Here is a 13,329-nt window from a genome sequence, read left to right as displayed (position 1 = left end):
GATAATGTCAGGATTAGCCATGATTCAAGGGAGTAGGAAATGAGGAGAATTGATAAAAAGAGAGTATATTCAAGGAGAATTAAAATTGTAAGTCTTTTGAAAATGTTTTGTAACATGACTAAAGAAGAAACTTCCTAAAACTTACACATAGAGTAGTTTAAATAATGCTATTGTATAAGAGAGAGACAATAGACAACTTGGATAACTCATGATATCAATTAAAACCCTCAGTATGAGGAATGAGTTACCTCTTTCAATTGTTGATGACTAATTAGTTGATACAGACCATCAAACATTACAAACTGGTAAAATTTTCTTCCTGTAAATACCAGAAGTTTGAATTACAAACATGGAAAAATCAAGTGGGTATTGACCTAAAAGCTTCATGCCTACTGGATAGTTCTCATAGCACCAAAAGATGCTATGCAAACTAATAGAAAAGTAATTGTCAGCATGTCATAACTCTGAACTTTTATAACTATTATAGCTACATATACTGTGGAGATATTCAGTCACTTTTTGATTAGATCCACTACCTGCTCCATGAGATGGAACCATATGAATTCAAAAACTTGTGGGTACATAACTCATAATCCCTGTCGTGGAACCTATTATTTGTTAATTAGATATAGTATTAAAATGCCTCGTAGTGACTTATTACTATAGCCATAGAACAGTATGTCTCTGCCCTCATCATAGAAAATTATTGTTATAGATGCCAATTAATACTGAGACTTACAAATGCCCAGTGTCCTTGAAAATGGTACGGAAGATTCCTGAAAGCTCAGCTCTAATAGAAAGATCTGGGTTTTCTATTTCACACCCTTGATCTGAATATTCAGGTCTCTATGTGGAAGTGGAGGTGGTAAGATTGCAGCAGCAAGAGATATTAGATTAATTCAAAGAAACCAATGTTTGGATGCAACACGACAGGTGTAGATATGAAGTGCTTGTGACCTACACAAACTCAAGCCATACAAAATCCTGCCATGAGTTGGGAGATGTGAGCCACATAGTTTCACCCTTACCTGCAAGGCTATTGAATTTTGATAAACTATAGGAAAGACAAAGTCAGTTTTCTTTGATAGTGTGACTTTTGTTACAACAGAAACAATCTAGTATAGGCTCCTTGTCCAAGACTATTTGGTCAACACAAACTAAAGGAGAGGAAGAGAGACAGAGACAGAGAGGCAGAAGCAGAGGCATAGAGACAGACAGAAACAGGGAGAGACAGATGGAGAGAGAGAGAGAGAGAGAGAGAGAGAGAGAGAGAGAGAGAGAGAGAGAGAAGAAAACAGGATTGAGGACAAAGGAAGGAAAGTGTGGATCTGGAAGGAGTGAAAGGATAAATATAATCAGAATATTTTTTATGGAACTCTAAAATTAATAAAATTATCATATAAATGTATTACTCAGAATATGCCAATGTCACCCTCAATTATAAACATTATAATGTATATCATTTCTGTATTTTGCATCTATTATGTAAAACGCATTGTATGGTATAATAATCAGCACTGGCTTGAATGACTTAGAGAAGGGGTCTTGTGTTGTATATATTTACTGAAATCCCAGTCCATCATGGCAAAAAGGGCTTCAAGGACGACAGGCTAACTCATTTGCAGGAAGCCAGGAAGCAGTCAGAAGCATGCCTGAGCTTGCAGTGTTGCCTCTGCTTCCGTTCTCTGGAACTTAGATTTAGAATAGGTCTTTTTCCATTTCAAAGATTTACACACAGGTTTAATGTCACTAGTATCTTCATCACTCCTCACAAGACAATTAGACAATTTAACTGAAACTCCTCTCCTTAGCTTAACATCTAATTCATCTCTTTAAATCATTATCATTCCATGTCTAACTCTCCAAAGATGTATATCTCTATCACAGTGAAATGTGCATCCAGTTCATCATTGTGAATTCTTAAAGGTGCAATTATTCCAAAGTCTTTGCTTTAATTTTTGGTTATGTTTTACCTACAAAACAATGAAAGCTAAATTACTGGAAGATTAGATTCCCATTTTTATGAAAGCTTAGTTCTATAAAATACTTTGCCGTATAAAGTATAAAATTCAGAAACAAAACTACTTTTTTTATGTAATGCCTCTATGTTTGTATAATGGTTGTGTATATCTGCATATGTGTCTATCTGAATGATGCATCTTTGTGTGTGTGTCTGTGTGTATGTGGGGGGGGATGCCAACATGTATCCATGTAAGTTATATCTATATGAGTCTAAGTTGTGAATATGCAGTCTTTGTGTTATGCTTTGTATGTCTGTTAAAGTAAGTGATACCTGTGGATATTTGTTGTTGAATATGAGCATGTTTATGCTACAGTATGCTTATGATAATGGGAGGACAAACTTAGCTGTTATTTTTGGGCTTTCACCTTCTTTTTCCAGAAAATTTTTTGTCTCTGGACACAATAGTGGGCCCATAATCTCATGAGGAATTTTATGAGTACAATCTCATCACTGAACTCAGGTTTTTAAACATGCACAGAAAGATTTTTATCCTTTGAACTATTTATCTACCTCTCTGGCATATTTTTATACCTGTATAAAAATAATGAAGTATTGTTAGCTTTATAACTTGTTTCTAAGATTTGAAATATTGAAAAATTTCATACACTAATATATTTTCTGCTAGTCTATTAATGTAGTTCAATTTTTTAAGCTACAGGTGGGTGTTCTTCAGATATTGATGACAAAAATAATATTCAAAATATAGATGATATTTAGATATATATGTAGTTTTAAAACAGTATCTCTACCCTCAATTATGGCTCTGTGATACCTGCTACTCCCTCTACTAATATACTTACTGGGATATTACATATATCTCAACCAAATATTTGTTATCAAATAATAAGTATTCAACAGTGTCCTTTTTCACATTCAAATTATAATTCTTTGGATTTACTGGAATATGAAGTTTTTAGAATCAATCAGTAAATAGTCATGATATATCCTAAATGGCCAGCCTTATTCTTGCTATGGTATTATGTTTACTTGCTAGTTTTCATCTTTTGTTGTCAGGAATGACATTTTTGGGTAACTTTTCACAAAATGAATGATCCATTAAAGGAGTTTGGTGATAAGATGCTAATTAATTGATATAAATTATATGTTATGTCTCTGTCTGTCTTTATCTGCACAAGTATGAATACCCATAAATGTGGGTGACAAAGCCAGATGTCAATGTTGTGTTGGATATCTTCCCAAATTGCTCTCTGCCTCACTTTTGAGACATGGTCTAGCAATGAACTTGGTGCTTACCAATTAACTCGAAGTCTGGCCTCTGAGCTACAGATATATTACTGTACCTCTCCACAAGGCATTTAGTTGTTGCCAGGTTACGCTATGGCTGGCTTTTACAAGGGTTCAAAAGATAAAAACTCAGAACCTCAGGTTTCCAAGAAAACAGTTTCCCCTCTGAACCTATTCACAGTCTCACAACACACACACACACACACACACACACACACACACAAGCATACCTGTGTACTCTCAAACACACATACATAATGCATGATAAAAAAGTAAACAGGAAAAAAAATTAGAAGATGAAGAAAACTTCAGAAAGCTAGAGAGTTGGCTTAGAGTTTAAGAACATTTTCTGCTTTTGTTGAAAAAGTAGTTTTAATTCAGAGCACCAACATGATGGCTCATAATATTAGCTATTTTTTCCAGGGTACATGATGTTCCCTTTTTAGCCCTGTGAGCACCAGTCATGGATTACATACAAGAATTCAGGCAAAATAATTAGACAGAAAATATTTTAATATAATTTTAAATATATTAAGAGTTGATATAATATGTAATTAATATATAAACATGTACTTGAAACAAATCCTGTGGGGAAGAGAGCGGACCACCCAGGAGTGCCGACATCCCGAAGCCTCAGGACAGGCTGCCACCTTTGCACACACCGGCCTACATCACTGGTCCAAGGGAAAACTGCACAGTGTCTCTGGTCACAGGGGTATAGGAACAGAAAGCTACCTGTACAAACAGTTCTGGTATGCACCCAGGACTGAACTGAACCAGCCAATCAACTCCCTGAAGCCAAATCCCATGGGGGAAAGAGCTGGACCCTCAGAGGTTGGATATTCCTGAGAAATCAGAGGGGAATACCCTCTACCCTCAGTCTACACCCAAGAGGGAATAGCATAGTGCCAACTGTGCCCTTGGGGCTCAAGGACCTTCACAAGCAATCGGGGGCAGGATCCTTTGATTCCCTCCTATGCCTAGAGCTAGAAGACAGTCTCCAGGAGTGCCGACACACCTGAAATCAGAGCACATGTTCTCAGAAAAGACTGAAAGAAAACAGAAAAACAGTTCTACAGGAGTTCTGACACTGAGACCTTCAGTAGGGTCAAGTCACTCTCAGAAACAGCAAGAGAAGCAAACACCAGAGACAACCCAGTGGCTAGAGGCAAGCCCAGGAACCTAAGCAACAGAAACCAAGACTACTTGGCATCATCAGAGCCCAGTTCTCCAAGCGAAGAAAATACTGGATATCCAAACAAACCAGAAAAGCAAGAATTAGATTTAAAAGCACATATTTTATAATGATGGAGGACTTTAAGAAAGGCATAAAGAACTCCCTTAGAGGAATGCAGGGAAACAATGGAAACAAGTAGAAGCCCTTAGAGAAGAAACAAAAAAAAGCACTGAAAGAATTACAGGAAAACATAACCAAACAGGTAAAGGAGTTGGAAATGGAAGTAGAAACAATAAGGAAAGCACAAAGGGAGAGAACCCTGGATATAGAAAAACCAAAGGAAGAGACAAGGAGCCATAGATACAAGCATCACCAAAAGAATACAAGAGATAGAAAAGAGAATATCAGGGACAGAAGATACCATAGAAAACTTCGACACAACTGTCAAAGCTAATGTAAAACGCAAAAAGCTCCTAGCCCAAAACACACAGGAAATCCAGGACACAATGAGAAGATCAAACCTAAGGATAGTAGGTATAGAAGAAAGCGAAGACTTCCAACTTAAGGGGGCAGTAAATATATTCAACAAAATTATAGAAGAAAAATTCCCTAACTTAAAGAAAGAGATGTGGGTTTAGTCCCCAGCTCCATAGAAAAAGAAAAAAAGAAAGAAAGAAGGAAAGAAAGAAAGAAAGAAAGAAAGAAAGAAAGAAAGAGATGCCCATAAACATACAAGAAGCCTACAAAACTCCAAATAGATTGGACCAGAAGAGAAATTCCTCCTGTCACATAATAGAAAAAAAGCAAATGCACAAAACAAAAAAGAATATTAAAAGCAGTAAGGGAAAATGGTTAAGTGACATATAAAGATAGAGCTATCAGAATTACACCAGACTTCTCACCAGAGACTATAAAAGCTAGAAGATTCTGGACAGATGTCATACAGACCCTAAGAGAACAAAATGCCAAGTAACTGTATCCAGCAAAACTTTCAATTTTTTTCAATTTCAATAGATGGAGAAACCAAGATATTCCATGACAAAACCAAATTTACACAATATCTTTCTAGAAATCCAGCCCTACAAAGGACAATAGATGGAAAACTTCAGAGCAATGAGAGAAACTATATTGTACAAAAAGCAAGAATATAATTTCCTTGCAATAAAACCAAAAGACAGACAAACAAAGATAATTCCATCTCTATCAACAAAAATAACAGGACGTGACAATCACTATTCCTTAATAGCTCTCAACATCAATGGACTCAATTCCCCAATAAAAAGATATAGACTAAAAGACTGGATATGAAAAGAGGACCCAGCATTTTGCTGCATGCAGGAAACACACCTCAGAGACAAACACAGACACTACCTCAGATGAAGTGGCTGGAACACAATTTTCCAAGCAAATGGCCTGAAGAAACAAGCTCGAGTTGCCATTCTAAGATCAAATAAAATTGACTTTCACCCAAGAGTCATAAAACAAGATAAGGAAGGACACTTCATATTCATCAAAGGAATAATCCAGCAACATGAACTCTCAATCTAAATATTTATGCTCCAAATGCAAGGACTCATACATTCATAAAAGAAATCTTACTAAAGCTCAAAGCACATTTCACCTCACATGATAATAGTGGGCGATTTCAACACCCCACTCTCATCACTGTACATATCATGGAAACAGAAATTAAACAGAGATATAGAGAAACTAACAGAATTTATGAACCAATTGGTTTTAACAGATATTTATAGAACATTCAATCCTCAAACAAAAGAATATACCTTCTTTTCTCTACCTCATGGTACCTTCTCCAAAATTGACCATAAAATCGGTCAGAAAACAGGCCTCAACACATATAAGAAGGTAGAAATAATACGATGCATGCTATCAGATAACCATGGACTAAGACTGGTATTCAATAAAAAAGTAGTGACAGAAAGCCCACAAATATATGGAAGTTGAACAATGCTCTACTCAATGAAAACTTGGTCAAGAAGGAAATAAAGAAATTTAATACTTCTTATAATTTTATGGAAATGAAGATTCAACATTCCCTAACTTATGTGAAACAAAGAAAGTGGTACTAAGAGGAAAACTCATAGTTCTCAGTGCTTGCAGCTTGACAGCACACGTTAAAGTTCTAGAACAAAAAAAAAATAAACCCAAGAGGAGTACAAGTCAGGAAATAATCAAACTCAGGGCTAAAGTCAAGCAAGTAGAGACTAAAAGTACTATATAAAGAATCAACAAAAGCAGGAGCTGGTTCTTTGAAAAAAATCAACAAGATAGATAAACCCTTATCCAGACTAACCAGAGGCCACAGAGAGTGTATCCAAATTAACAAAATCAGGAATGAAAAGGGAGACATAACAACAGAAACTGAAGAAGTTCAAAAAATCATCACATCCTACTAGAAAAGCCTATATTCAACAAAACTTGAAAATCTGGAGGAAATGGACAATTTCCTAGACAGATATCATGTACCAAAGTTAAATAAGGAACAAATAAATCATCTAAACAATCCCATAAATCCTAAAGAAATAGGAGTCATTAAAGGTCTCCCAAACAATAAGAGCCCAGGTCCACATGGGTTCAGTGCAGAATTCTATCACACCTTCATAGAAAACCTCATCCCAATATTGTCCAAACTATTCTACAAAATTGAAACAGACAGAGCACTACAAAATTCCTTCTATGAAGCCACAATTACTCTTATACCTAAACCACTCAAAGACCCAAAAATTAAGGAGAACTTTAGACAATTCCCCTTATGATTATTGAAGCAATAATACTCAATAAAGTTCTTTCAAACTGAATCCAAGAACACTTCAAAATGATCCTCCATTATGATCATGTAGGCTTCATTCCAGGGATGAAGAGATTGTTTAATATATGAAAATCCATCAATGTAATCCTCTATATAAGCAAACTCAAAGATAAGAAGCACACGGTCATTTCATTAGATGTTGAAAAAGCGTTTGCCAAAATTCAACACCCCTTTATGATAAAAGTTCTGGAAACATAAGGAATTCAAAGTACATATCTAAACATAGTGAAAGCAATACACCACAAACCAGTAGCCAACATCAAACTAAATGGAGAGAAACTTGAAGCAATCCCACTAAAATCAGGGACTAGAGAATGCTGCCCACTCTCTCCCTACTTATTCAATATAGTACTCAAAGTATTAGCCAGAGCAATCAGACAGTGAAATAAGGTCAAAGAGATTCAAACTGGAAGTGAAGAGATCAAATTATCACTATTTGCAGATTATATGATAGTGTAATTATGTGACCCCAAGAGTTCTACCGGAGAACCACTTAATCTGATAAATAACTTCAGCAAGGTGTTGGGATATAAAATTAACTGAAACAAACCAGTTAGCCTTCCTCTACTCAAAGGATAAACAGGCTGGGAAAGGAATTAAGGAAGTGACATCGTTCACAATAATCCCAAATAATATAAAATATCTAGGTCTGATTTTAACCAAGCACATGAAAGATCTGTTTGACAAGAACTTCAAGTCTCTGTAGAAAGAAATTGAGGAAGATCAAAACATGGAAAGATCTTCCATGCTCATGGATTGGCAGGATTAATATAGTAAAGATGGCCATTTTGCCAAAAGCAATCAACATTCAATGCAATCTCCATCAACATTCCTACTCAATTTTTTAGAGACATAAAAAGAGCAATTTGCAAATTCATTTGGAATAACAAATAACTCAAAGGATCTTCTAAGGGAATATCTGCCTCAGTATTTCTTAGGATCTAGCAGAGCCTTTCAGGAGATAGCTATGTAAGGCTACTGTCAGCATGTACTTCTTGGCATCTAGAGTAGTGTCTGGGTTTGGTATATGTGATGGTTTCCCAGGTATAAAGCATGCACGATTTGGTCTTCCTTCTTATTTAGCTTCATGTGGTCTGTGAGTTGTTTCTTGGGTATTCAGAGATTTGGGCTAATATTCACTTATCAGTGAGTGCATACCATGTGTGTTCTTTCTTTGATTGGGTTACCTCGCTCAGGATGATATTTTCTCCTTAGGCAAATAAATAAAAATTCTTTCTGTTTTTAAGGTTGCTTTTCTAACACTTTGGGAATACCTAACATTTTTACTTTGAACTTCATCCCTAAGCCTCTTTCTTTGTTACATGGATAGGTGTCTGTGAGTATGAGTAAGGAAGACACTATGAAGGTGATGGGACACAGAGAACTGATTATATTAGCAGCTTATGAATATTAGAAACAGAAGTAAAAGAGAATGAGGGAAAAGATAAACGGAGAAAAGTTCATGAGACATTTTCCTAAATTTGAGGAAGACAGGAATCAACAAATCTAAAAAGAAATGTAATGAACTCAAAATAACAGAACTCCAGGTTTTTAACCCTCATCTCCTGGCAAAGAAAGAAAATAAGGAAAAAAAGAAGGAAGGAAGAAAGGAAGGGAGGAAGGGAGAATCTTTTATTTTTCTCTTGTTGAAAATAGAATTTCCTCTCATATAAAACATTCTGTGTACTGTTTACCCTTCCTCTACTCTTGCAAGTTCTTCTCCAACATCCTTTCATTCTGCTCTCACGTTTTCTGTCTGTCATTAGAAAACAAATAGGCATCTAATGAATAATAATAAAATACAATACAATACACTAATATAAATAAAATTCAATCAAATAAAATAATTGAAAGAGTCAAAGATAAAGCACACACACACACATACACACACACACACACACACACACACACACACACACACACACACACAGAAACCCACATAAAGATAAGGACACAGGTTCACCCACAGAGCAATCTCATAAAATTTTAAACAATATGCCATAATATATATGGAAAAGATCTGTAAGTTATTAAAATAATTGCCCTGACTTATCATTGTAAGATAGCAAACCTCTAAAAATGCTACTGAGCTTATTTTGGGCATCTACTGATGGGTATAAACGTTCCCTTAAGAGTAATTTTTATCCCAAGTGACATTTCCTTAGAGAAAATTATTTATTTCATTCGCAAATGGTTAGTTATTCACATAAGCTTTGTTCTACTATTACATTAGTATTTATTGCAGGTCATATTTGTGTATGTAAGGGTTTGTAGCTGAGTTGGTGTTCACCTTTCTCTTTGTCTAACATGTATAGTACGTTCTAGTACCAAAGGGAGACATCAGGTTCCATGGTTGTGTAGGTATTGTCTCTAGCAAAAGAACTTTATTGTCAGTTATTTTAAAAAGCCACCAATAGCCTTGACAAGACCTTGGTTTGTTTGGAGGTTCCCGTGTTACCACTTTGCTACTCAAATAGTTGTAACACATTCCCTATATTGGAAGATTCATTTGGTGACATGAGATATCCAGTTGGGATTCTGTCTCTCCTGTTATTTAGAAATTCCATTTAGATAACATTCATTTATGTATATATTTCAGGAAGTCTCTATTATATTATATTGCCATACCACCACTCAAATGGCAATTAATTTTAGATGTTTCTGCCCTTATTCGCTCTTTTTCTTTGCTTTTTCCTCCGTCACACGTCCATTGCAGTTCCCCCACCTATAATGCATCCATAAGTGTCTATTCCATTTTCCCTCACTAGGGACATAGATCTGTCTCCTGCCTGTGTCCCTTATTTATTGACTGATTTTTGCCTAAACTCTGTGGTTATATAGATTATATTTTGTTTATCAATGACTTAACAGCTAACATAAGTTAATAAACAACATATTTCTCTCCCTGAGTTTGAGATATCTTGCTAAAGATGTTTTCTAGTTTCACATATTTTCCTGAAAATTGCATAATTTCATTTTTTAACATTTATTTGAGTGAGATTCTACTTTGCAAACACACCATGTTTTCTTTATGCATTCACCTATTAACAGACATCTATCTATGCTGTTTCAAATTTCTAGCTGTTGTGAATATAGTAGCAATGAACATAATTGAGTAAGTGTCTGTAATAGGATGAAAAGTCCTTTGGGTATAGGACTATGAGTGCTGTAATGGGATCTGAGGTAGAAAAATTCCCATCTTTCTGATTATATGCCACGCGTATTTCCATAGTGTATATAAAAGTTTGCACTCCCATCAGCAAAATAAAAGTGTCCTTTCTGCACATCTCCAGCAATCTGATTTCTTACTTGTTTTATAACTCTTGAACATTCCGTTTTGTACAAGATGAAATCATGAAATAATTTTAATGTACATTTCTCAGATTACTCTGGATGTCCAACATTTCTTTGAGTGTTTATCAGACATTTGAGTTTGCTCTTTGCTCTTTGAGAATTCTCTATTTAGATCTTTACCCTGATTTTCATTTGAGTTATTTGTTTTCTTGGTACCTAGTTTTCTTTTGTTGCTGTTGTTGTTTTGTTGTTGTTGTTGTTGTTGTTGTTGTTGTTGTTGTTGTTGTTTTAGCTCCTTACATATTAACTCACTATCACATCTTTACTTGAAAAAAAATTTCCATTCAGTAAGCTGCTGCATTTCCAATGCTAGTGTCATTTGCTAAACTAAAGCTTTTCAGGTTCATGAGGTACCATTTCTTATTTGTTAATCAAAATGCCTATGCTATTGGCATCCTCTTCAGAAAGACTTCATGCCAATAAGTTCAAAGTTATTGCTCTGGTTCACATCTATCAGATTCATTCTATCTGGTTTTATTTTGAGGTCTTTGACTCTTTCAGTGTTGTATTTTGTCCATAGTGATACTTACAGATCTAATTGCATTCTTCTACATGGAAATGTCCAGTTTGACAAACACCATTTGTTGAAGATAATGTAATTTCCCCAGTGTTTATTTCTAGCCAAACTATGAATTTTGAAAGCAATTAGAACAACTTGAACAGAATAATTCCTTAATGGGCAATAACTTTTGCTGACAAGTCTGACAACCTGAGATTTATCCATATGACACGCTCTATGGAAGGATAAGATAATTCTGACAAGTTGCCTCTGAGGTCCATATGTATACTGTGACTGATGCACATGAAAATAGGTACACATAAAATATAAAATGTAATAGCAGAACTCACCTTACCCATAAAGTGTATCATCAGCTTATCAGGAAATAATTAATTAGATGTTGGGACAAAGCAAGCAAGTGCACTCAAAGGACAACTATATGATCTCTGTCCTTATTCATCTTCTAAACAAATTTCCTTTAGGTTCTGATAATAGGCAGAGTACAATTTGAGAATAGTCAGGAGCAAACTTCTAAAAGAAGCATGCTTATAATTTGCCCATCCCAGTTTATTAATTTAGAAATAGTTTGAATCAAATTCACAAGTTGCCATTGTTCAGGGAGATCATCTCTTTGGCAGTATCTCAGTAGGATTAGATTTTTAAAAACCTACTTAATCATGGTTCTTCAATGTTTCAACCTCCCTTCTAGCTCACCCATTCACCAGAGATGGGGGGAAGAAAGGTTAATACTAAACAGGGCTATGGTTTAGAAGTAGTTCTGTGGGGTGATTTCCATCTTCATTGTCAGTAGGACAGTCAACTAGCAAAACACAAAATACAAACCAGTAGTAGCAGTCTAGTACATGTGGCAAACATAAAACGTGAAGTATGCTAGGATCAGCATGAGTCTGAGGAAGAGGTAAGAAGCATCCTTGGAGTTAAAAGGTAGTATCATTGATAAATTAAGTACTAAACAGCATGACGGGGCAAAATGCTGTCAATGAGAAATCTGATTCTGACAAAGATATCCTTCAAATGATAGAGAAATTAAGGTAACTCTATGTAAATAAAGGGCAAAGGAGTTTATCAGTCTGAATTTAATCAAGAAACTTTGTAATAAGTTACATTTTCTGAAGAAAGATTTTAAACTTATGTACTACTGTGATTTTTCTTTTTAAACTCTAAACGTTCCACGGGAAGCACTGAATAAATTTTCAAAATTAATAAGATGGTATACTATTGGGATTATTGAAATAAGTGTAATAAAGTGGAAAAAGCTATAGTTTACTAACAATTTTCCATGTAATTAAAATTAAGCTAGCGATGTTTCAAATTTATTACCCTAATAAGTGTGAGCAAGATTCCCAAATAGACAGTTTAGAGTATCCTCAAGAGAAAGAAGAATAAAAACAATCCTGTATTCATAACCTAATATAAAATAAAACAGAGATAGAGTAATCAAACTCAATGAAGACTTGAACACAAAGCTAAATATTCCATGTTATTAATTCCATTACGTTTTATATTTATATTTAAACACATGTGTTTGTCCCAAGGATTGGATTTAAATCATCAGATTTGACAGTATGAAACTTTGTATGATATACCAGGTAAACAACTCTAATGATTTCCTTTCCTGGTTTCCCTTCTGAAAACTCCCTATCCCATCCCCTCCAAGCTACTTGTATGAGGAAGCTCACCTACCAACCCACCCCTGCCTCACTACACGAGCATTACACGAAATATAGGGCATCAAGCCTCCAGAAGGCCAAGGGCTTCCCTTTGATGCCAGCAAAGCAGTCTTCTGCTGGGTAAAAAAACTGGAGCCATGGATCACTCCATATGTACTCTCTGGTTGGTGGTTTATTCCCTGGGATCTCTGGGAAGTCTGATTGGTTGATACTTCATTCAGTCTTTTTCACTTAAATAATAAATGGAATTATATACAAGAAATGGAGTTGAAGACCCTTTTAGCTATATAGTCAAATATTCAAGGTCATCACATAACTCATTTATTTTGAAAATATGTCGGCAACACTTCCCATTCTTCAGCAACACTGACATATTAAAGACTGCCTTTATTCAAGACCAAACAAACTGATGCGAATGAAGTCATGATTGTGTGTACTGAACAAGTGAGTTTAAATAGTACATTTTAATTAATTACATATATTGATTTATACCCAAAGATTATAAGTTAA

This window comes from Rattus norvegicus, chromosome 13 (genome assembly GCF_021556685.1).
Source record: "Rattus norvegicus strain SHRSP/BbbUtx chromosome 13, alternate assembly SHRSP_T2T, whole genome shotgun sequence".
In the NCBI taxonomy this organism is placed as follows: domain Eukaryota; kingdom Metazoa; phylum Chordata; class Mammalia; order Rodentia; family Muridae; genus Rattus; species Rattus norvegicus.
This window is presented reverse-complemented; position numbering follows the sequence as displayed.